Source organism: Pseudophryne corroboree, unplaced genomic scaffold (assembly GCF_028390025.1).
Source record: "Pseudophryne corroboree isolate aPseCor3 unplaced genomic scaffold, aPseCor3.hap2 scaffold_505, whole genome shotgun sequence".
In the NCBI taxonomy this organism is placed as follows: domain Eukaryota; kingdom Metazoa; phylum Chordata; class Amphibia; order Anura; family Myobatrachidae; genus Pseudophryne; species Pseudophryne corroboree.
The window spans coordinates 353,930-376,680 of record NW_026970110.1 but is presented as its reverse complement, the minus strand read 5'-3'; the positions used below and the strand labels follow the sequence as shown (position 1 = coordinate 376,680).

Sequence of the window (22,751 nt, the reverse complement as noted above, 5' to 3'; positions counted from 1 at the left end):
CAGACTGTGTGTATAAGGTGTATATGAAACATAAATGAATTCTGTGAATGTACACACACTTTGTTTAATGCACAAAGTTATAAAAAATATTGCCTAAAATGACCTTCAGGCTGTGTGTATAAGGTGTATATGAAACATAAATGCCTTCTGTGCTTAGATTTAGGTCCCATCACCATAATATCTCGTTATGGTATGCAATTATTCCAAAATACAGAAAAATCCGATATCCAAAATTCCTCTGGTCCCAAGCATTTTGGATAAGGGATACTCAACCTGTAATGCCACTGTATAGGTCCTTGGTACAGCCACATTTAGAATCCTGTGTTCAGTTCCAGAAGCCATATCTCCAGAAGGCTGTAAATACATTAGGGCAACTAAAATTGTGCATGGCCTACATCACAAAACTTACCTGGAAATACTAAAAAATGTTGATGTGTATAGTTTGGAGAAGGGAAGAGGGAACATACAGTAATAGAAACATTTAAATATATAGGGAGGAATGTAATAGGGTGTGAGAATCAGAAAGTGAGAGATTTTGTGTTTTTTCCTGTTGTTTTTTTTTTTTTTTGTTTGATTGTTTGTTTTTAAAGTGGCAATCCTTTACATGGCAAAACCAGGTTGATATTTGCCATGTAAAGGATTGCCACCGTGGGCATGTGTAGAAGGGGCACTGCTACTGTTGGCATTATGTGTGTAAGCTGCACTGATATGGTGGTTATGTGTATAAAGGGCACTGCGACTGTGGGTATTATTATTATTATTATTATTATTATTATTATTATATGCGGTGTAATGACAATAAGATAGTGCTACTGTGTGGCGTATTTTGATTTGGGGTGCTATTGTGTGGCCATGCCCCTTCCTTGTGATACCACACCTTCTTTTTTTAAGGAGCGCACTGTCCCTTTATTAAGTATTGGAGAGAGGGCCCAAATTAATAGTTTGCAGGGAGGCGCCAAACACCCTAGCACTGGCCCTTTGGTAGGGGACAGGATTTGCTTCTGCTTGTGCACATATGTTATGATTGCCAGCCAACAGCACTGGTTTTGCCTATAACACTAACTATAAATATTTTGAATTGGTCCTGGACCACCAATCCAAGGCACCCCTGCAAGTGTCCTGAGGCACCCCAGGGTGCAGTTTGAGAACCACTGGTCTAGTGAGTACCCAGGATAATTATTGTAGCTGGTCTGCGGGTAACAGCTCTCAGATCCACTTCTAGAAAAAATGCAGCAATGTAATTTGAGTGACAAACTGCAGAGATGAACCCTTTCTGTGACTGCTGCACAGGGATCACACAAACTCTATTCATAGGGCTGACTTCACTTAGGGGAGATGTTCTCACCCCGCAAAGAAGTGCGAGTATATACCGCACTTACGGTACCATTGGATTTACAGATATTTTCTTGCAATACACTATGGGGGTCATTCTGAGTTGATTGCTCGCTAGCAGTTTTTAGCAGCCATGCAAACGCATTGTCGCTGCCCACTGGAGAGTGTATATTCACTTTGGAGAAGTGCGAACACTTGAGCAGCAGAGCGCCTGCAAAATCGTTTCAAAATAAGACCAGCACTGTAGTTACACTTCGTGTGCGTTGATTCTAACAACCGAGGGACGGCTTTTGATGTCACACACCCATCCAGCGAATGCCCAGCCACGTCTGCATTTCTTCTGCCACGCCTGCATTTTTCCAAGCACTCCCTGAAAACGGTCAGTTGCCACCCAGAAACGCCCTCTTTCTGTCAATCTCCTTGTGGCCTGTTCTGTGATTGGAATAATCGCTAGAACTAGTGCAAAACCACAATGGACTTTGTACCCGTATGATGCGCATGCACATTACGGAGCATGCGCATGCACAGATTAGCCATTTTTTTTCAACTGATTGCTACGCAGCGAACAACGGCAGCATGCGATCAACTCGGAATGACCCCCTATATACATAGAAACATGGATTTTTACTGCAGGAATTATGGTTAGTTTAGGGGTATCGGTTAGGGTCAACAGAGGTGTAGCTAGGGGTCCAAGCGCCCCTGGCAAAGTAAGGGACTGGCGCCCCCCCTTTCGATAAAGCATTGCAGTCCATTGGCGGTTACCATGTTGGAGCCACAGCAACTGACCCCCTCCCCCACACGCTGCCCTACATCATCGGCTGGGATTCACTGTTGGTGTGAAGCCACTGGGAACAGTCTGGTAGCATTAGCAGCAGTCTGTGTCATAGATAGGGAAGGCAGAAGGTTAACTAGCTAATAGCAGTCTGTTGGCAGCAGAGGCTGGGCGGGGGGCTGAGAATGAGCCAACGCTGATCAGTGTCCAGTCTGCTTAGACAAAAATATTTTGTGATCAGGGCTGGTTCTAGACCAAAGGAGCCAATGGCAAAAATTTCCTTTGGCACCCCCCCCCCCACACACATACACACACACACACACACACCAAAAAAGAACATATCCCAGTTTAACATAACGCTATGTGGTGCAAGGTGTGGAGCTGGTTACTTGTATCAGACCTCTGACATTTGCCTTTTCACCCATATTGCATACTTTTTCTTGCAGGTTGTGTCTTAATTCAAGAAGTGTTCTAAGTACTTCAGCTTAGTATCTTTACTGACCCCTCTTTAACCCCACATTACATAACTGACCCCTCTATACCCTACACTACATCCAGGGCCGGCGCTTCCATTAGGCAGCTTTAGGCAGCTGCCTATGGGCGCCTGGACCTGAGTGGGCGGTACGCTGAGGCTGCCCCCCCTCCCCCGCCATATAGCCCCCACGCAATAGCAGCAGCAGGGCACCCGGCGTCATAGACACACATAGCAACGCTGCGGGTAGTCCTGCAATTCTGCTAAGTGGACTGACAGGCAGCTGATGCACTATACACTACCCTGTGTCCTGGGATCCACCAGTGATTTTCTTTCATTCACCACCGCTCCACTATGTAGTGTGAGCAGAGAGGTGGTTTCCCCCTCGGCCAGTCCGGTGTTTCCTCTCTACCGGGTAGCTCTATAGCCTGCTGCTTGATGGGTTTTTTAAAAAAGGGGCGTGGCCACACCTCCATGATTAGGCCACGCCCCTGAGTATGCTAGGTTCTCCATAGTCTGTCTCTGTGGCTCTGCTGCCTGGCATGCCTACTCTTTCGGAGACTGGCTCCTGTGATCTGAGCTGCCTGAAGGTTACTACTGTGCTACTGTGTGTGTGTCTCTCGGTATAAGTGTGTGTAATTATGTGTGTCTCAGTATGAGTCTGTGGGTGCCTCTGCCTCAGTATGTGTTTCAGTGCGTGTGTGTCTCTCAATATCAGTGTGTGCCTCAGTATGAGTGTGTGTGCCCCAGTGTGAGTGTGTATTTGTGTGCCTCAATGTGAGTGTACGTGTGCCTCTGACTAAGTATGAGTGTCAGTGTGTGTGTCTCAGTATCACTGTGTGTGTGTGTCTCAGTATGAGTGTGTGTGACTCTTCCTCAGTATGAGTGTCAGTGTGAGTGTGTCTCAGTCTCAGTTTGAGTGTGTGTGTGCCTCTGCCTCAGTATGAGTGTCAGTGTGTCTCAGTATCACTGTGCGTGTCTCAGTATCACTGTGTGTGTGTGTGTCTCAGTATGAGTGTGTGTATGCCTCTGCCTCAGTATGAGTGTCAGTGTGTCTCAGTCTCAGTATGAGTGTATGTGTGCCTCTGCCTCAGTATGAGTATCAGTGTGTGTATCAGTATCACTGTGTGTGTCTCAGTATGAGTGTGTGTGTCTCTCTGTCACTGTGTGTCTCAGTATGAGCGTGTGTGCCTCTGCCTCAGTATGTGTGTCAGTGCGTGTGTCTCTCAATATCAGTGTGTGCCTCAGTATGAGTGTGCCTCAGTGTGAGTGTGTGTTTGTGTGCCTCAATGTGAGTGTACATGTGCCTCTGACTCAGTATCACTGTGGGTCTCAGTATGAGTGTGTGTCTCTCTCTGTCACTTTGTGTGTCAGTGTGTGTCTCAGTATCACTGTGTGTCTCAGTATGAGTGTGTGTGTGTGTGTGTGTGTGTGTGTGTCTCAGTATGAGTGTGTGTGTATGTGTGTGCCTCTGCCTCAGTATGAGTGTCAGTGTGAGTGTGTCTCAGTCTCAGTTTGAGTGTGTGTGTGCCTCTGCCTCAGTATGAGTGTCAGCGTGTCTCAGTATCACTGTGTGTGTGTGTCTCAGTATGAGTGTGTGTATGCCTCTGCCTCAGTATGAGTGTGTCTCAGTCTCAGTATGAGTGTATGTGTGCCTCTGCCTCAGTATGAGTATCAGTGTGTGTCTCAGTATCACTGTGTGTGTCTCAGTATGAGTGTGTGTGTGTGTGTCTCTCTATCACTGTGGGTGTCTCAGTATGAGTGTGTGTGCCTCTGCCTCAGTATATGTGTCAGTGCGTGTGTGCCTCAGTATGAGTGTGTGTGCCTCAGAATGAGTGTGTGTGTGCCTCTGCCTCAGTATGAGTGTCAGTGTGTGTCTCAGTCTCAGTATGAGTGTATGTGTGCCTCTGCCTCAGTATGAGTATCAGTGTGTGTCTCAGTATCAGTGTGTGTGTGTGTGTGTGTGTGTGTGTGTGTGTGTGTGTGTGTGTGTGTGTCTGTCACTGTGGGTGTCTCAGTATGAGTGTGTGTGCCTCTGCCTTAGTATATGTGTCAGTGCGTGTGTGTCTCTCAATATCAGTGTGTGCCTCAGAATGAGTGTGTGTGTTCCTCAGTGTGAGTGTGTGTTTGTGTGCCTCAATGTGAGTGTACATGTGCCTCTGACTCAGTATCACTGTGTGTCTCAGTATGAGTGTGTGTCTCTGTCACTGTGTGTGTCTCTGTCACTGTGTGTGTCTCTGTCACTGTATGTGTCTCAGTATCACTGTGTGTGTCTCAGTATGAGTGTGTGTGTGTGTGTGTGTCTCTCTGTCACTGTGTGTGTCTCAGTATCACTGTGTGTGTCTCAGTATGAGTGTGTGTGTGTGTGTGTGTGTGTGTCTCTCTGTCACTGTGTGTATCTCAGTATCACTGTGTGTGTGTATCAGTATGAGTGTGTGTGTCTCCGTTTCACTGTGTGTGTGTCTCAGTATGAATGTATGTGTGTCTCTGCCTCAGTATGAGTGTCAGTGTGTATGTCTCAGTATCACTGTGTGTGTGTCTCAGTATGAGTGTGTGTGCCTCTGCCTCAGTATGAGCGTGTCTCAGTTTCAGTGTGTGTGTGTGCCTCTGCCTCAGTATGAGTGTCAGTGTGTGTGTGTGTGTGTATCAGTATGAGTGTGTGTGTGCCTCTGCCTCAGTGTGAGTGTGTCTCAGTCTCAGTATGAGCGTGTGTGCCTCTGCCTCAGTATGTGTGTCAGTGCGTGTGTGTCTCTCAATATCAGTGTGTGCCTCAGAATGAGTGTGTGTGTGTTCCTCAGTGTGAGTGTGTGTTTGTGTGCCTCAATGTGAGTGTACATGTGCCTCTGACTCAGTATCACTGTGGGTCTCAGTATGAGTGTGTGTCTCTCTCTGTCACTTTGTGTGTCAGTGTGTGTCTCAGTATCACTGTGTGTCTCAGTATGAGTGTGTGTGTGTGTGTGTGTGTGTGTGTGTGTCTCTCTGTCACTGTGTGTGTGTCTCAGTATGAGTGTGTGTGTATGTGTGTGCCTCTGCCTCAGTATGAGTGTCAGTGTGAGTGTGTCTCAGTCTCAGTTTGAGTGTGTGTATGCCTCTGCCTCAGTATGAGTGTGTCTCAGTCTCAGTATGAGTGTATGTGTGCCTCTGCCTCAGTATGAGTATCAGTGTGTGTCTCAGTATGAGTGTGTGTGTGTGTGTGTGTGTGTGTCTCTCTATCACTGTGGGTGTCTCAGTATGAGTGTGTGTGCCTCTGCCTCAGTATATGTGTCAGTGCGTGTGTGCCTCAGTATGAGTGTGTGTGCCTCAGAATGAGTGTGTGTGTGCCTCTGCCTCAGTATGAGTGTCAGTGTGTGTCTCAGTCTCAGTATGAGTGTATGTGTGCCTCTGCCTCAGTATGAGTATCAGTGTGTGTCTCAGTATCAGTGTGTGTGTGTGTGTGTGTGTGTGTGTGTCTGTCACTGTGTTTGTCTCAGTATGAGTGTGTGTGCCTCTGCCTTAGTATATGTGTCAGTGCGTGTGTGTCTCTCAATATCAGTGTGTGCCTCAGTATGAGTGTGTGTGCCCCAGTGTGAGTGTGTATTTGTGTGCCTCAATGTGAGTGTACGTGTGCCTCTGACTAAGTATGAGTGTCAGTGTGTGTGTCTCAGTATCACTGTGTGTGTGTGTCTCAGTATGAGTGTGTGTGACTCTTCCTCAGTATGAGTGTCAGTGTGAGTGTGTCTCAGTCTCAGTTTGAGTGTGTGTGTGCCTCTGCCTCAGTATGAGTGTCAGTGTGTCTCAGTATCACTGTGCGTGTCTCAGTATCACTGTGTGTGTGTGTGTGTGTGTCTCAGTATGAGTGTGTGTATGCCTCTGCCTCAGTATGAGTGTCAGTGTGTCTCAGTCTCAGTATGAGTGTATGTGTGCCTCTGCCTCAGTATGAGTATCAGTGTGTGTATCAGTATCACTGTGTGTGTCTCAGTATGAGTGTGTGTGTCTCTCTGTCACTGTGTGTCTCAGTATGAGCGTGTGTGCCTCTGCCTCAGTATGTGTGTCAGTGCGTGTGTCTCTCAATATCAGTGTGTGCCTCAGTATGAGTGTGCCTCAGTGTGAGTGTGTGTTTGTGTGCCTCAATGTGAGTGTACATGTGCCTCTGACTCAGTATCACTGTGGGTCTCAGTATGAGTGTGTGTCTCTCTCTGTCACTTTGTGTGTCAGTGTGTGTCTCAGTATCACTGTGTGTCTCAGTATGAGTGTGTGTGTGTGTGTGTGTGTGTGTGTGTGTGTCTCTGTCACTGTGTGTGTCTCAGTATGAGTGTGTGTGTATGTGTGTGCCTCTGCCTCAGTATGAGTGTCAGTGTGAGTGTGTCTCAGTCTCAGTTTGAGTGTGTGTGTGCCTCTGCCTCAGTATGAGTGTCAGCGTGTCTCAGTATCACTGTGTGTGTGTCTCAGTATGAGTGTGTGTATGCCTCTGCCTCAGTATGAGTGTGTCTCAGTCTCAGTATGAGTGTATGTGTGCCTCTGCCTCAGTATGAGTATCAGTGTGTGTCTCAGTATCACTGTGTGTGTCTCAGTATGAGTGTGTGTGTGTCTCTCTATCACTGTGGGTGTCTCAGTATGAGTGTGTGTGCCTCTGCCTCAGTATATGTGTCAGTGCGTGTGTGCCTCAGTATGAGTGTGTGTGCCTCAGAATGAGTGTGTGTGTGCCTCTGCCTCAGTATGAGTGTCAGTGTGTGTCTCAGTCTCAGTATGAGTGTATGTGTGCCTCTGCCTCAGTATGAGTATCAGTGTGTGTCTCAGTATCAGTGTGTGTGTGTGTGTGTGTGTGTGTGTGTGTGTGTGTGTGTGTGTCTGTCACTGTGGGTGTCTCAGTATGAGTGTGTGTGCCTCTGCCTTAGTATATGTGTCAGTGCGTGTGTGTCTCTCAATATCAGTGTGTGCCTCAGAATGAGTGTGTGTGTTCCTCAGTGTGAGTGTGTGTTTGTGTGCCTCAATGTGAGTGTACATGTGCCTCTGACTCAGTATCACTGTGTGTCTCAGTATGAGTGTGTGTCTCTGTCACTGTGTGTGTCTCTGTCACTGTGTGTGTCTCTGTCACTGTGTGTGTCTCAGTGTCACTGTGTGTGTCTCAGTATCACTGTGTGTGTCTCAGTATGAGTGTGTGTGTGTGTGTCTCTCTGTCACTGTGTGTCTCAGTATCACTGTGTGTGTCTCAGTATGAGTGTGTGTGTGTGTGTGTCTCTCTGTCACTGTGTGTCTCAGTATCACTGTGTGTGTCTCAGTATGAGTGTGTGTGTGTGTGTGTGTGTGTGTGTGTGTGTGTGTGTGTGTGTCTCTGTCACTGTGTGTATCTCAGTATCACTGTGTGTGTGTATCAGTATGAGTGTGTGTGTCTCCGTTTCACTGTGTGTGTGTCTCAGTATGAATGTATGTGTGTCTCTGCCTCAGTATGAGTGTCAGTGTGTATGTCTCAGTATCACTGTGTGTGTGTCTCAGTATGAGTGTGTGTGCCTCTGCCTCAGTATGAGCGTGTCTCAGTTTCAGTGTGTGTGTGTGCCTCTGCCTCAGTATGAGTGTCAGTATGTGTGTGTGTGTGTGTATCAGTATGAGTGTGTGTGTCTCAGTCTCAGTATGAGCGTGTGTGCCTCTGCCTCAGTATGTGTGTCAGTGCGTGTGTGTCTCTCAATATCAGTGTGTGCCTCAGAATGAGTGTGTGTGTTCCTCAGTGTGAGTGTGTGTTTGTGTGCCTCAATGTGAGTGTACATGTGCCTCTGACTCAGTATCACTGTGTGTCTCTCTCTGTCACTTTGTGTGTCAGTGTGTGTCTCAGTATCACTGTGTGTCTCAGTATGAGTGTGTGTGTGTGTGTGTGTGTGTGTGTGTGTGTGTGTGTGTGTCTCTCTGTCACTGTGTGTGTGTCTCAGTATGAGTGTGTGTGTATGTGTGTGCCTCTGCCTCAGTATGAGTGTCAGTGTGAGTGTGTCTCAGTCTCAGTTTGAGTGTGTGTATGCCTCTGCCTCAGTATGAGTGTGTCTCAGTCTCAGTATGAGTGTATGTGTGCCTCTGCCTCAGTATGAGTATCAGTGTGTGTCTCAGTATGAGTGTGTGTGTGTGTGTGTGTGTGTGTGTGTGTGTGTCTCTCTATCACTGTGGGTGTCTCAGTATGAGTGTGTGTGCCTCTGCCTCAGTATATGTGTCAGTGCGTGTGTGTCTCTCAATATCAGTGTGTGCCTCAGTATGAGTGTGTGTGCCTCAGAATGAGTGTGTGTGTGCCTCTGCCTCAGTATGAGTGTATGTGTGCCTCTGCCTCAGTATGAGTATCAGTGTGTGTCTCAGTATCAGTGTGTGTGTGTGTGTGTCTGTCACTGTGGGTGTCTCAGTATGAGTGTGTGTGCCTCTGCCTTAGTATATGTGTCAGTGCGTGTGTGTCTCTCAATATCAGTGTGTGCCTCAGAATGAGTGTGTGTGTTCCTCAGTGTGAGTGTGTGTTTGTGTGCCTCAATGTGAGTGTACATGTGCCTCTGACTCAGTATCACTGTGTGTCTCAGTATGAGTGTGTGTCTCTGTCACTGTGTGTCTCAGTATCACTGTGTGTGTCTCAGTATGAGTGTGTGTGTGTGTCTCTCTGTCACTGTGTGTGTCTCAGTATGAGTGTGTGTGTGTCTCTCTGTCACTGTGTGTGTGTCTCAGTATCACTGTGTGTGTGTATCAGTATGAGTGTGTGTGTCTCCGTTTCACTGTGTGTGTCTCAGTATGAATGTATGTGTGTCTCTGCCTCAGTATGAGTGTCAGTGTGTATGTCTCAGTATCACTGTGTGTGTGTCTCAGTATGAGTGTGTGTGCCTCTGCCACAGTATGAGCGTGTCTCAGTTTCAGTGTGTGTGTGTGTGCCTCTGCCTCAGTATGAGTGTCAGTATGTGTGTGTGTGTGTGTGTGTGTGTGTGTGTGTGTATCAGTATGAGTGTGTGTGTGTGCCTCTGCCTCAGTGTGAGTGTGTCTCAGTCTCAGTATGAGTGTGTGTGCCTCTGCCTCAGTATGAGTGTATGTGTGCCTCTGCCTCAGTATAAGTGTCAGTGTGTGTGTGCTCCAGTATGAATGTCTGTGCCTCTGACTCCGTATGAGTGTCAGTGTGAGTGTGTCTCAGTCTCAGTATGAGTGTGTGTGCGTGTGCCTCTGCCTTAGTATGAGTGTCAGTGTGTGTGTGTCTCAGTATGAGTGTGTGTGTGTGTGTGTCTCTCAGTATGTCCTTTGTCGCCTCCTTTACAGAAAGTGCCCTAGTGGTCCAGTGGTTTATGTGTCTGCCGCCTAATCCCACTGTCACTGTGGGACCAGCACCAGCCTGTGATCCTACTACAGACTTTTTTTTACTTTGTCCTACAGAGCTACGGAACACCTGTAGGTCCATAGGCTGTGATGGATGCTGACTGATTGCTTCTCCATCTGATGGTTTCTCCTCCTTACAAGTAGGTAGTGGAGTTTTTTTTCCATGTGTCATCTGTAGCTAATGTGAAACTACATTTCCCAGTATGACCTGCTTCTTTTTAGCAGGATATGCTGGGACTCGTATTTCCACATTGGCTGGGGGGGCACATTTCCCTATATTTGCAAATAAAAACTGTTTGTTAATGCACCAACATAGTATATCACCAGATATATAGTGTATGGCTGAACAAGACATCCGTACCTGTTGCTTAGAAAACGCATTTGTCAATTTGTCGTGTTCTATTTTTTTGCCATACAGTATATTAGTACTGAAATCTAACTGCACACACTAAAAAAAGGTGCTGCCCGACAACGCTCAGAATCCCGATGCCGGAATCACAAGAGTCAGCATACTGAATGTAAGTGTGCTGGGGAGGGTAGTTAGGTTGCAGGGGGGAAGTTAGGGTTAGGCTGCAGGAAGGGGAGGGAAGGGGAGAGGATTAGCATACTTTCCAACGAGGTGTTGGGATTCTAAGCGGCAGGATCCCTTTCCCAACCTGCTGTAGGGTGTATTCTCTATGCAGCCTGCAACATTTTTTATACGTTATAATCCAATCCGCGGGACAGTGGCATAGGGTAAGCATTACCGCCTCAGCACTCAGGTCATTAGTTCAATTCCTGGTCATGGCCTGAATGTGCGGAGTTTGCATTTTCTTTTTGTGTGGGTTTCCTCTGGGTATTCCTGTTTCCTCCCACACTCCAAAAACATATGGGAAGGTTATGTGGATTTGTCTGTGTGTGTTTTTATTTTAGGGAATATCACTCTCATTCCAGTGGGACAGGGAGTGATACGAATTCTGATGTTGTTATGTGTACAGCGCTGTGCAAATTAGTGGCACTATCTAAGTAAACAATAACAATAGTTTTGATACTTTAAGATAGGGCCTTGCACACATGTTGGAGAAGCCATCACATTTTCCCTTTGTACTTAGCAGGAGGACATTAATTTGCTGTTCTGTCAATAATAAAGGGGTAAATGCAAATTATGTACTGGGGAGCAAATGTGTATGTTTTTTTATTGTGTGGAGGCCAAAGTGTTTTTTTCCTGAAAGGGGCCAATGTATTTGTTATACATTTTCCTGTGGATGCCAATGTGTTTTATTTTTTCCTGTGGTGCCCAATGGGGGTGGTGGGGGGGGGTTGGGGTTTGGGGAGGGGGGCGGAGGGAGGGAGGCTGAAGTTTTGCCTAGGGTGCCGAGAAACCTTGCACCGGCCCTGACTACATCACTGACCTTTCTATAACCATCACTGCATTACTGACCCCTCTATACAGTACACTGACCTCTATATACCTGCTAGTACATCCCTGATGCCTATATTCCCTAAGCTAAATCCCTGACGCCTCTATTCCCTACGCTACATCCCTGACGCCTCTATTCCCTATGCTACATCCCTGACGCCTCTATACCCTACGCTACATCCCTGATGCCTCTATTCCCTACGCTACATTCCTGATGCCTCTATAACCTACGCTACATCCCTGACGCCTCTATACCCTACGCTACATCCCTGACGCCTCTATACAGTACAATGCATTACTGATCCCTCTAGACCATACATCCTCATTACATCAGAGAGATAGTGAAACACTGGAAAAAATAAGGATAAAGTGGACTACAGAAACTGATGCTCTAAACAAAGGAGAGAGAGAGAGAGAGAAAAGCACAAGGGAAAGTGGGCAATCGGAACACCATAGAGAGAGGAGAGATAGAAATGCCTGAAAAAGTAAAGGGGGTTGGGTATGGCATCCGGCGCTCTGGATTCCAGCAGTCACATGATACCTAATCCTAACCCTCTGGGGGGGTGGCGGATAGGGCTAACCCTCAGGGGGTGGCAGCTAGGACTAACCCCCCCCCCCTCCTAGTGCCTTCCCTAACACCCGCTCCCCCGGTCCTAACCCTCCCTCCAATACTCGCCTTCGGGATGTTGGCTGTCTGTGTGCCGGCACCAGTCTCCCAAGTGGTGTCAGGATTCCAACATCGGTCAAATGACCGCCGGTATACCGTCTGCCGGGATGGTAAATGTATCCTGAGGACAGGTAGTGAGTGTGGAGGGATAGGTGGTTCAGTAAAATGTAACAGCTCAAACTGCGATCATTCACTGATAAATTGATTTATAGCTCTCCCTTTTTAACCATTGCAGTCATAAAAGCAATGTTTTTTAAACTTTTAAATAAAGCTTGTTAGCATCCCCAGCACACTGTATATGCTGGGAGATGTAGTTCTCAATATGAAAACATTTAATTACTGTATGAACTCTAATTCCCCAACTGAAACCTCTCACAAACACACACTCCTAAATCTAGTACACACACACACACACACACACACACACACACACACACACACACACACACACACACACACACACATTTCCCCAGTACTGACTCTCATCACTTCCACACACTGACAACTCCCTCCTGCTCCTCTCCCCACTGACACTGACAGCTCCCTCACAGTCACACACATCCTCCACCCCCCCACACACACACTGATGGCACACATGCACAAATCCCCCCCTCCTCGACACTAACTGTCACGGACTGCTTGGGCAGCAGGGGGCAGGCTCTGACTTGAAGTGCTGAAATTCAACAGCTCTCTCGAACTTGCAAGGCATGGCTGTGCAGCTGTCTCCAGCCATCTCCTTGCCCACTGTGTAATTTGTGGCGTTCTCTGATGTTCCCCGCTCTGCCTCTACAACCGGCACATAATGTACAGCAGTGGTGACTCCTGAGTATGGGCCTGGAGAACTCCGCCTACCGGGGGGTAGGGATTAATAATTTCAAAGGGGCAGAGCTAGGAGTGAAGCAGTGGACAGCAGTTGAGGGGCGTTTCAAACTGTAACAGGGTTGGGACAATTTCAGTATCCTTCCCTCACCGTCTAATTGGTCAGTCCCACGCTGATTGCCATAGCGCCCTTTCGAGACTGCAGAACTCTATCCCTTAGCCACGGTTGGCACAGCTGGATGGTGCCCCTGGCAAGTGCCATCCTGGCCAAGGGGTAGATACGCCCCTGAGGGTCAGGGCCAGCAACAGAAATCTCGGGGCCCAGTGCACTGATATCTCTGGGGCCCCCTCAACCCCCCCTTAACTTGGCAGAGGGATCTTTAAAAAAAATGGAGCCTTTGACTCGGACCGTCAGTGAGGCCGGCAGGTGGTTTTCATACTGGGCTATCCAGCTCTTCGGTGGCGGTGGCAGGGACATTCAGAAAAGGGCCAGCACAGCAACATGCATAATAATGGCAATACAGTATGGACCACAGGGACTGGACAAAGTGATGGGGTAAAAGGAGGGGGGAGGGTTTAGTTGGCCTGTTAATTGTTTTCCTGCTTAAATTGAGCAGTTGGTGGATACACTTTAAAAAGCAATATTGGCACTGTGGCCCCATTATTTCTGTTCTTAATACTTGGAGCCCTGAACAAGTGTCCCCTTTGTCCCCCCTGTCACCGGGCCTGTTCAGGCGTTACCTATGGAGAAGCTGCGACATGACATCCTAGGACACGATACTGCACCATGCATCACCATTATATTTCAGTGTGCCTTGTCAATATTTAAATCTTGTTCTGTGTGACGTGAGTTGTAAATGGTTGAAAATCTCTGTGCTACAGTATCGTCACCATGTAGTTATAACAACACCGCAAAACCACCAAAAGACGTGTTTTGGTAGAGGGACTGCTGGAGGGGCCCATTGGGGCCCCCAGTTTGCTACCCCACCCCAGTATACCTGTGCTGTAGCCAGTGGAAGGGGCACTATCTTCCCTGTGATCTCTTCGGGAAGATGGTGCCGCACATAGAAAGCAAAGACTCTGGCTGCACTCTCCTGCCCTCGCTCTAAGCAAGGTGATCGGGCCACAAAAGGACCCCTGTCGGACCCCGGCCTGTGGGCCACAAAAGGATGCATTGGGGGCGGCATGCGGCCCATGGGATTGACACCCCTGCCCTAGAGTATCAAAATTTGTTTCACGGCACCCCTAGGCCAAAGTTTTTTTTATTGAGAAATTCAGAAAAAAATATAAAATTAAGTAAATTGTGTTTATAGCATGTCATCCTCAGGTTCAGTTATGTTGTGAGGGAATGGTTTTGCCAATTTAATAAAGTATAAATAATTTTAATTGGTCCTGGACCACCAAACTATGCTACCAGTGCAAGAACCCCAGTTTGGAAACTACTGCCATAAAATAAACCTTTTTTGTTTTTTTTAAACTACATGTAATACACCTTAGATCTCAGTTCCTAAAAGGTTTTAAACCCGTGCATACAGTAAACTACACATATTTAAAAATCCTACACCGGGCACAAGTGCTCACGGGCCAATTTCATGGCAGTCTCGGATAGGAGGGCATTGTGGATTCACCAAGGGAATGCTGATGCTGACTCCAAGAAGAAAGGGAGTCTCTTCCCTATGAAGGTGAAGCCTTGTTTGGCGACGACCTAATTAATTTGGAAAACACAGGGGTCAGCATACCCAGAATGCAATGAATGAACCTCACCCTGGGAGAACAATCTTCATGACCATGGTATCTCCTATGCAAAATAAGTATGATTTGGGATAGGGCTGGGGAGGAACGCTGCTCAGGCACATCTCTGTCAAGTAAAGGAGATTCAACTGAGGCAGCACAAGGGAACTCTCATCTGGGGACAACAACTGCAGGGAGAACACATAATTTCAGATTAACATGGGAGGGCAGAAGGCTGCCTAATACTGAAGCACCCCCAAACAACAAACCAAATGCAACAACTAGTGCAAGCATTCCTGGGGGAAGGCCTGCAGCAGATGGATTTGCATATGGTGATGTCATCCAAGCAGTGGGTCAAAGTTGGCTTCAACCCTCGTCTGCATATGAAAAGAGAAAAGGGGCGTGCAGGGCATAGCGGCCTTTTGCGGTGCTTGGATGACCCCTAGTTCGCATTAAACACCCCCACCCTCCTTCGGTGTGGGGCTCATGTTGGCAATGCCCCAGCCCTTGAAGCATTCAAGCTGATTTCTTGCAGCAGCTTGGCACTGTAACAGCTCCAGAGCTGCTCTGTAAGGCAAGTAAAAGGGTGTGGGCCCTGCAACACTACCTGTAGTTCGCATTGTCCGTTGGAAGGCACAAAGTAAGCAGACAGGAGGAGAAGTCAGGATAGTGCACAAGGGTATAGAAGGGAGGGGCTCAAAAAAAAAGAAGTGGAAACAGACAGCAAACTAGGCTGGAGAGAGACCTGAGACAAAGAGATCTGAATTAAATGAAAGCCGACCAGGGGAAACACAAATTATGCAGTCAAGTGTCCCACATTTGGGGAAATCACAGGAGCAGCACACCCAGAGTGCAATGGGTGAGCCTTGCCCTGGGAGAAGCACCTTCCTGATCATAGTATCTCACCTGACAGGTAAGTAGGAGTTGCGCTAGAGCTGGGGAGGGTCGCTGCTCGGGCACCCCCCTGTCAAGTGAAGGAGATCCAACTGAGGAAGCACAAGGGAACTCTCGAAAGAAGAACAAGGCTAGAGGAGGATCTGAGACAAAGAAATCTGACTGTTACCAGAGCTGACCAAAGGAAAGCACAAACAGTCCCCCACTACCACAAATAATGCAGTCGAGTTTCCCACATTTGGGGAAATCACAGGGGTCAGTATACCCAGAATGCAATGAATGAACCTCACCCTGGGAGAACAATCTTCATGACCATGGTATCTCCTATGCAAAATAAGTATGATTTGGGATAGGGCTGGGGAGGGCCGCTGCTCAGGCACATCTCTGTCAAGTAAAGGAGATTCAACTGAGGCAGCACAAGGGAACTCTCATCTGGGGACAACAACTGCAGGGAGAACACATATTTTCAGATGAACATGGGAGGGCAGAAGGCTGCCTAATACTGAAGCACCCCCAAACAACAAACCAAATGCAACAACTAGTGCAAGCATTCCTGGGGGAAGGCCTGCAGCAGATGGATTTGCATATGGTGATGTCATCCAAGCAGTGGGTCAAAGTTGGCTTCAACCCTCGTCTGCATATGAAAAGAGAAAAGGGGCGTGCAGGGCATAGCGGCCTTTTGCGGCGCTTGGATGACCCCTAGTTCGCATTAAACACCTCCACCCTCCTTCGGTGTGGGGCTCATGTTGGCAATGCCCCAGCCCTTGAAGCATTCAAGCTGATTTCTTGCAGCAGCTTGGCACTGTAACAGCTCCAGAGCTGCTCTGTAAGGCAAGTAAAAGGGTGTGGGCCCTGCAGCACTACCTGTAGTTCGCATTGTCCGTTGGAAGGCACAAAGTAAGCAGACAGGAGGAGAAGTCAGGATAGTGCACAAGGGTATAGAAGGGAGGGGCTCAAAAAAAAAGAAGTGGAAACAGACAGCAAACTAGGCTGGAGAGAGACCTGAGACAAAGAGATCTGAATTAAATGAAAGCCGACCAGGGGAAACACAAATTATGCAGTCAAGTGTCCCACATTTGGGGAAATCACAGGAGCAGCACACCCAGAGTGCAATGGGTGAGCCTTACCCTGGGAGAAGCACCTTCCTGATCATAGTATCTCACCTGGCAGGTAAGTAGGAGTTGCGCTAGAGCTGGGGAGGGTCGCTGCTCGGGCACCCCCCTGTCAAGTGAAGGAGATCCAACTGAGTAAGCACAAGGGAACTCTCGAAAGAAGAACAAGGCTAGAGGAGGATCTGAGACAAAGAAATCTGACTGTTACCAGAGCTGACCAAAGGAAAGCACAAACAGTCCCCCACTACCACAAATAATGCAGTCGAGTTTCCCACATTTGGGGAAATCACAGGGGTCAGCATACCCAGAATGCAATGAATGAACCTCACCCTGGGAGAACAATCTTCATGACCATGGTATCTCCTATGCAAAATAAGTATGATTTGGGATAGGGCTGGGGAGGGCCGCTGCTCAGGCATATCTCTGTCAAGTAAAGGAGATTCAACTAAGGCAGCACAAGGGAACTCTCATCTGGGGACAACAACTGCAGGGAGAACACATATTTTCAAATGAACATGGGAGGGCAGAAGGCTGCCTAATACTGAAGCACCCCCAAACAACAAACCAAATGCAACAACTAGTACAAGCATTTCTGGGGGAAGGTCTGCAGAAGACGGATTTGCATACAGTGATGTCATCCAAGCAGTGGGCCAAAGTTGGCTGGAACCCTCATCTGCATATGAAAAGAGATTAGGGATATGCAGGGCATGGCGGCCTTTTGCGGCGCTTGGATGACCCTTCGTTCGCATTAAACACCCCCACCCTCCTTCGGTGTGGGGCTCATGTTGGCAATGCCCCAGCCCCTGAAGCATTCAAGCTGATTTCTTGCAGCAGCTTGGCACTGTAACAGCTCCAGAGCTGCTCTGTTATGCAAGTAAAAGGGTGTGGGCCCTGCAGCACTACCTGTCGTTTGCATTGTGCATTGGAAGGCACAAAGTAAGCAGACAGGAGGAGAAGTCAGGATAGTGCACAAGGGTATAGAAGGGAGGGGCTCATAAAAAAAAGAAGTGGAAACAGACAGCAAACTAGGCTGGAGAAAGACCTGAGACAAAGAGATCTGAATTATATGAAAGCCGACCAGTGGAAACACAAATTATGCAGTCAAGTTTCCCACATTTGGGGAAATCACAGGGGCAGCACACCCAGAGTGCAATGGGTGAGCCTTGCCCTGGGAGAAGCACCTTCATGATCATAGTATCTTACCTGGCAGGTAAGTAGGAGTTGGGCTAGAGCTGGGGAGGGTCGCTGCTCAAGCACCCCCCTGTCAAGTGAAGGAGATCCAACTGAGGCAGCACAAGGGAACTCTCGAAAGAGGAACAAGGCTAGAGGAAGATCTGAGACAAAGAAATCTGACTTTTACCAGAGGTGACCAGAGGAAAGCACAAACACAGTCCCCCACTACCACAAATAATGCAGTAGAGTTTCCCACATTTGGGGAAATGACAGGGGTCAGCATACCCAGAATGCAATGAATGAACCTCACCCTGGGAGAACAATCTTCATGACCATGGTATCTCCTATGCAAAATAAGTATGATTTGGGATAGGGCTGGGGAGGGCCGCTGCTCAGGCACATCTCTGTCAAGTAAAGGAGATTCAACTGAGGCAGCACAAGGGAACTCTCATCTGGGGACAACAACTGCAGGGAGAACACATATTTTCAGATGAACATGGGAGGGCAGAAGGCTGCCTAATACTGAAGCACCCCCAAACAACAAACCAAATGCAAGAACTAGTGCAAGCATTCCTGGGGGAAGGCCTGCAGCAGATGGATTTGCATATGGTGATGTCATCCAAGCAGTGGGTCAAAGTTGGCTTCAACCCTCGTCTGCATATGAAAAGAGAAAAGGGGCGTGCAGGGCATAGCAGCCTTTTGCGGCGCTTGGATGACCCCTAGTTCGCATTAAACACCTCCACCCTCCTTCGGTGTGGGGCTCATGTTGGCAATGCCCCAGCCCTTGAAGCATTCAAGCTGATTTCTTGCAGCAGCTTGGCACTGTAACAGCTCCAGAGCTGCTCTGTAAGGCAAGTAAAAGGGTGTGGGCCCGGCAGCACTACCTGTAGTTCGCATTGTCCGTTGGAAGGCACAAAGTAAGCAGATAGGAGGAGAAGTCAGGATAGTGCACAAGGGTATAGAAGGGAGGGGCTCAAAAAAAAAGAAGTGGAAACAGACAGCAAACTAGGCTGGAGAGAGACCTGAGACAAAGAGATCTGAATTAAATGAAAGCCGACCAGGGGAAACACAAATTATGCAGTCAAGTGTCCCACATTTGGGGAAATCACAGGAGCAGCACACCCAGAGTGCAATGGGTGAGCCTTGCCCTGGGAGAAGCACCTTCATGATCATAGTATCTTACCTGGCAGGTAAGTAGGAGTTGGGCTAGAGCTGGGGATGGTCGCTGCTCAAGCACCCCCCTGTCAAGTGAAGGAGATCCAACTGAGGCAGCACAAGGGAACTCTCAAAAGAGGAACAAGGCTAGAGGAAGATCTGAGACAAAGAAATCTGACTTTTACCAGAGGTGACCAGAGGAAAGCACAAACACAGTCCCCCACTACCACAAATAATGCAGTCGAGTTTCCCACATTTGGGGAAATCACAGGGGTCAGCATACCCAGAATGCAATGAATGAACCTCACCCTGGGAGAACAATCTTCATGACCATGGTATCTCCTATGCAAAATAAGTATGATTTGGGATAGGGCTGGGGAGGGCCGCTGCTCAGGCACATCTCTGTCAAGTAAAGGAGATTCAACTGAGGCAGCACAAGGGAACTCTCATCTGGGGACAACAACTGCAGGGAGAACACATATTTTCAGATGAACATGGGAGGGCAGAAGGCTGCCTAATACTGAAGCACCCCCAAACAACAAACCAAATGCAACAACTAGTGCAAGCATTCCTGGGGGAAGGCCTGCAGCAGATGGATTTGCATATGGTGATGTCATCCAAGCAGTGGGTCAAAGTTGGCTTCAACCCTCGTCTGCATCTGAAAAGAGAAAAGGGGTATGCAGGGCATGGCGGCCTTTTGCGGCTTGGATGACCCCTAGTTCGCATTAAACACCTCCACCCTCCTTCGGTGTGGGGCTCATGTTGGCAATGCCCCAGCCCTTGAAGCATTCAAGCTGATTTCTTGCAGCAGCTTGGCACTGTAACAGCTCCAGAGCTGCTCTGTAAGGCAAGTAAAAGGGTGTGGGCCCTGCAGCACTACCTGTAGTTCGCATTGTCCGTTGGAAGGCACAAAGTAAACAGACATGAGGAGAAGTCAGGATAGTGCACAAGGGTATAGAAGGGAGGGGCTCAAAAAAAAAGAAGTGGAAACAGACAGCAAACTAGGCTGGAGAGAGACCTGAGACAAAGAGATCTGAATTAAATGAAAGCCGACCAGGGGAAACACAAATTATGCAGTCAAGTGTCCCACATTTGGGGAAATCACAGGAGCAGCACACCCAGAGTGCAATGGGTGAGCCTTGCCCTGGGAGAAGCACCTTCCTGATCATAGTATCTCACCTGGCAGGTAAGTAGGAGTTGCGCTAGAGCTGGGGAGGGTCGCTGCTCGGGCACCCCCCTGTCAAGTGAAGGAGATCCAACTGAGGCAGCACAAGGGAACTCTCGAAAGAAGAACAAGGCTAGAGGAGGATCTGAGACAAAGAAATCTGACTGTTACCAGAGCTGACCAGAGGAAAGCACAAACAGTCCCCCACTACCACAAATAATGCAGTCGAGTTTCCCACATTTGGGGAAATCACAGGGGTCAGCATACCCAGAATGCAATGAATGAACCTCACCCTGGGAGAACAATCTTCATGACCATGGTATATCCTATGCAAAATAAGTATGATTTGGGATAGGGCTGGGGAGGGCCGCTGCTCAGGCATATCTCTGTCAAGTAAAGGAGATTCAACTGAGGCAGCACAAGGGAACTCTCATCTGGGGACAACAACTGCAGGGAGAACACATATTTTCAAATGAACATGGGAGGGCAGAAGGCTGCCTAATACTGAAGCACCCCCAAACAACAAACCAAATGCAACAACTAGTACAAGCATTCCAGGGGGAAGGTCTGCAGAAGACGGATTTGCATACAGTGATGTCATCCAAGCAGTGGGCCAAAGTTGGCGGGAACCCTCATCTGCATATGAAAAGAGAATAGGGGTATGCAGGGCATGGCGGTCTTTTGCGGCGCTTGGATGACCCTTAGTTCGCATTAAACACCCCCACCCTCCTTCGGTGTGGGGCTCATGTTGGCAATGCCCCAGCCCCTGAAGCATTCAAGCTGATTTCTTGCAGCAGCTTGGCACTGTAACAGCTCCAGAGCTGCTCTGTAAGGCAAGTAAAAGGGTGTGGGCCCTGCAGCACTGCCTGTAGTTTGCATTGTGCATTGGAAGGCACAAAGTAAGCAGACAGGAGGAGAAGTCAGGATAGTGCACAAGGGTATAGAAGGGAGTGGCTCAAAAAAAAAGAAGTGGAAACAGACAGCAAACTAGGCTGGAGAGAGACCTGAGACAAAGAGATCTGAATTATACGAGAGCCGACCAGGGGAAACACAAATTATGCAGTCAAGTTTCCCACATTTGGGGAAATCGCAGGAGCAACACACCCAGAGTGCAATGGGTGAGCCTTGCCCTGGGAGAAGCACCTTCATGATCATAGTATCTCACCTGGCAGGTAAGTAGGAGTTGGGCTAGAGCTGGGGAGGGTCGCTGCTCGGGCACCCCCCTGTCAAGTGAAGGAGATCCAACTGAGGCAGCACAAGGGAACTCTCGAAAGAAGAACAAGGCTAGAGGAAGATCTGAGACAAAGAAATCTGACTTTTACCAGAGCTGACTAGAGGAAAGCACAAACACAGTCCCCCACTACCACAAATAATGCAGTCGAGTTTCCCACATTTGGGGAAATCACAGGGGTCAGCATACCCAGAATGCAATGAATGAACCTCACCCTGGGAGAACAACCTTCATGACCATGGTATCTCCTATGCAAAATAAGTATGATTAGGGATAGGGCTGGGGAGGGCCGCTGCTCAGGCACATCTCTGTCAAGTAAAGGAGATTCAACTGAGGCAGCACAAGGGAACTCTCATCTGGGGACAACAACTGCAGGGAGAACACATATTTTCAGATGAACATGGGAGGGCAGAAGGCTGCCTAATACTGAAGCACCCCCAAACAACAAACCAAATGCAACAACTAGTGCAAGCATTCCTGGGGGAAGGCCTGCAGCAGATGGATTTGCATATGGTGATGTCATCCAAGCAGTGGGTCAAAGTTGGCTTCAACCCTCGTCTGCATATGAAAAGAGAAAAGGGGCGTGCAGGGCATGGCGGCCTTTTGCGGCGCTTGGATGACCCCTAGTTCGCATTAAACACCTCCACCCTCCTTCGGTGTAGGGCTCATGTTGGCTATGCCCCAGCCCCTTAAGCATTCAAGCTTATTTCTTGCAGCAGCTGGGCACTGTAACAGCTCCAGAGCTGCTCTGTAAGTGCTAAAACACACGAGGCGGCTGTCGCCGCCCGGCAAACACACGGCCGGCTTTTAACTGCTGCCGTGATGTAAAGACACATGCAGCGCAATGTGTCCTTACACACGGCACGGTGCCGGCCCAGCTGCCGGGTAACAGCCGGGACTCACCACTGAATAGTCCGGCTGCCGGCCCGTGCTCCTGCCGTCTGTCTGATTCAGTGTATAAGCACTGTCAATGAGTGCTTACACACACAACAGCTATTCGCCGGGAACGATGTGTTTCCTCACCCATACATCACATGGTTTATTGATAAAAACACTACAACCCGCCCACATCAGTGCACTCACTGCAGGCGTAGTTTGGAGAAAATGGCAGAGCTAGATATTGACACTGAGAGACTGATTTCCTTGGTAGAAATCAGACCAGTTTTGTGGGATAAAACTCTTGAAGTTTATAAAGACAGAAATGCCACCAGAAAGGCTTGGCACGAGCTTTGCTGTGATTTGAAAGCTGATTTCAATGAGCTTGCTGAGAATGATAAAGAACTGTTTGGTTAGTATTTGATTTATTGTTTCGATTTATAATACAGTTGTGTCATTTATATATATATATGTCTATGTATATGTGTGTGTTTGTGTTCTTTTCGGACTCAGTACATTTTTCTAATCAACTTTCTATTGGGCCAAACTGGGAATACTTTTTTGTTGTAGTTTTCTGTGTCAAGCAACTGTGCACCAGTGCCGTAACTAGACATTTTAGCGCTGTGTGCAAAAAACAGCATCAGCGGCCCCCAC

At 48.2% G+C, this 22,751-nt stretch overlaps 12 non-coding genes across 12 annotated transcripts; all 12 read right to left on the bottom strand.

The window, feature by feature from the left end:
- Window positions 1–15,249: 15,249 nt before the first annotated feature.
- Window positions 15,250–15,412, bottom strand: LOC135030779 (U1 spliceosomal RNA). The gene has a single exon (XR_010226718.1). It is a non-coding gene; the product is annotated as a U1 spliceosomal RNA (small nuclear RNA).
- A 152-nt stretch (window positions 15,413–15,564) lies between these two features.
- LOC135030708 (U1 spliceosomal RNA) lies at window positions 15,565–15,726 on the bottom strand. The gene has a single exon (XR_010226652.1). It is a non-coding gene; the product is annotated as a U1 spliceosomal RNA (small nuclear RNA).
- Window positions 15,727–16,400: 674 nt separating this feature from the next.
- LOC135030782 (U1 spliceosomal RNA) lies at window positions 16,401–16,563 on the bottom strand. The gene has a single exon (XR_010226721.1). It is a non-coding gene; the product is annotated as a U1 spliceosomal RNA (small nuclear RNA).
- A 152-nt stretch (window positions 16,564–16,715) lies between these two features.
- On the bottom strand, window positions 16,716–16,877 carry LOC135030720 (U1 spliceosomal RNA). Its single transcript, XR_010226663.1, has one exon. It is a non-coding gene; the product is annotated as a U1 spliceosomal RNA (small nuclear RNA).
- A 675-nt stretch (window positions 16,878–17,552) lies between these two features.
- Window positions 17,553–17,715, bottom strand: LOC135030802 (U1 spliceosomal RNA). The gene has a single exon (XR_010226738.1). It is a non-coding gene; the product is annotated as a U1 spliceosomal RNA (small nuclear RNA).
- Window positions 17,716–17,867: 152 nt separating this feature from the next.
- Window positions 17,868–18,031, bottom strand: LOC135030704 (U1 spliceosomal RNA). The gene has a single exon (XR_010226648.1). It is a non-coding gene; the product is annotated as a U1 spliceosomal RNA (small nuclear RNA).
- A 674-nt stretch (window positions 18,032–18,705) lies between these two features.
- LOC135030824 (U1 spliceosomal RNA) lies at window positions 18,706–18,868 on the bottom strand. Its single transcript, XR_010226758.1, has one exon. It is a non-coding gene; the product is annotated as a U1 spliceosomal RNA (small nuclear RNA).
- Window positions 18,869–19,020: 152 nt separating this feature from the next.
- Window positions 19,021–19,184, bottom strand: LOC135030859 (U1 spliceosomal RNA). The gene has a single exon (XR_010226788.1). It is a non-coding gene; the product is annotated as a U1 spliceosomal RNA (small nuclear RNA).
- Window positions 19,185–19,856: 672 nt separating this feature from the next.
- Window positions 19,857–20,019, bottom strand: LOC135030789 (U1 spliceosomal RNA). Its single transcript, XR_010226728.1, has one exon. It is a non-coding gene; the product is annotated as a U1 spliceosomal RNA (small nuclear RNA).
- A 152-nt stretch (window positions 20,020–20,171) lies between these two features.
- Window positions 20,172–20,333, bottom strand: LOC135030734 (U1 spliceosomal RNA). Its single transcript, XR_010226676.1, has one exon. It is a non-coding gene; the product is annotated as a U1 spliceosomal RNA (small nuclear RNA).
- A 674-nt stretch (window positions 20,334–21,007) lies between these two features.
- On the bottom strand, window positions 21,008–21,170 carry LOC135030765 (U1 spliceosomal RNA). The gene has a single exon (XR_010226705.1). It is a non-coding gene; the product is annotated as a U1 spliceosomal RNA (small nuclear RNA).
- A 152-nt stretch (window positions 21,171–21,322) lies between these two features.
- On the bottom strand, window positions 21,323–21,486 carry LOC135030822 (U1 spliceosomal RNA). The gene has a single exon (XR_010226756.1). It is a non-coding gene; the product is annotated as a U1 spliceosomal RNA (small nuclear RNA).
- Between the last annotated feature and the right edge of the window lie 1,265 nt (window positions 21,487–22,751).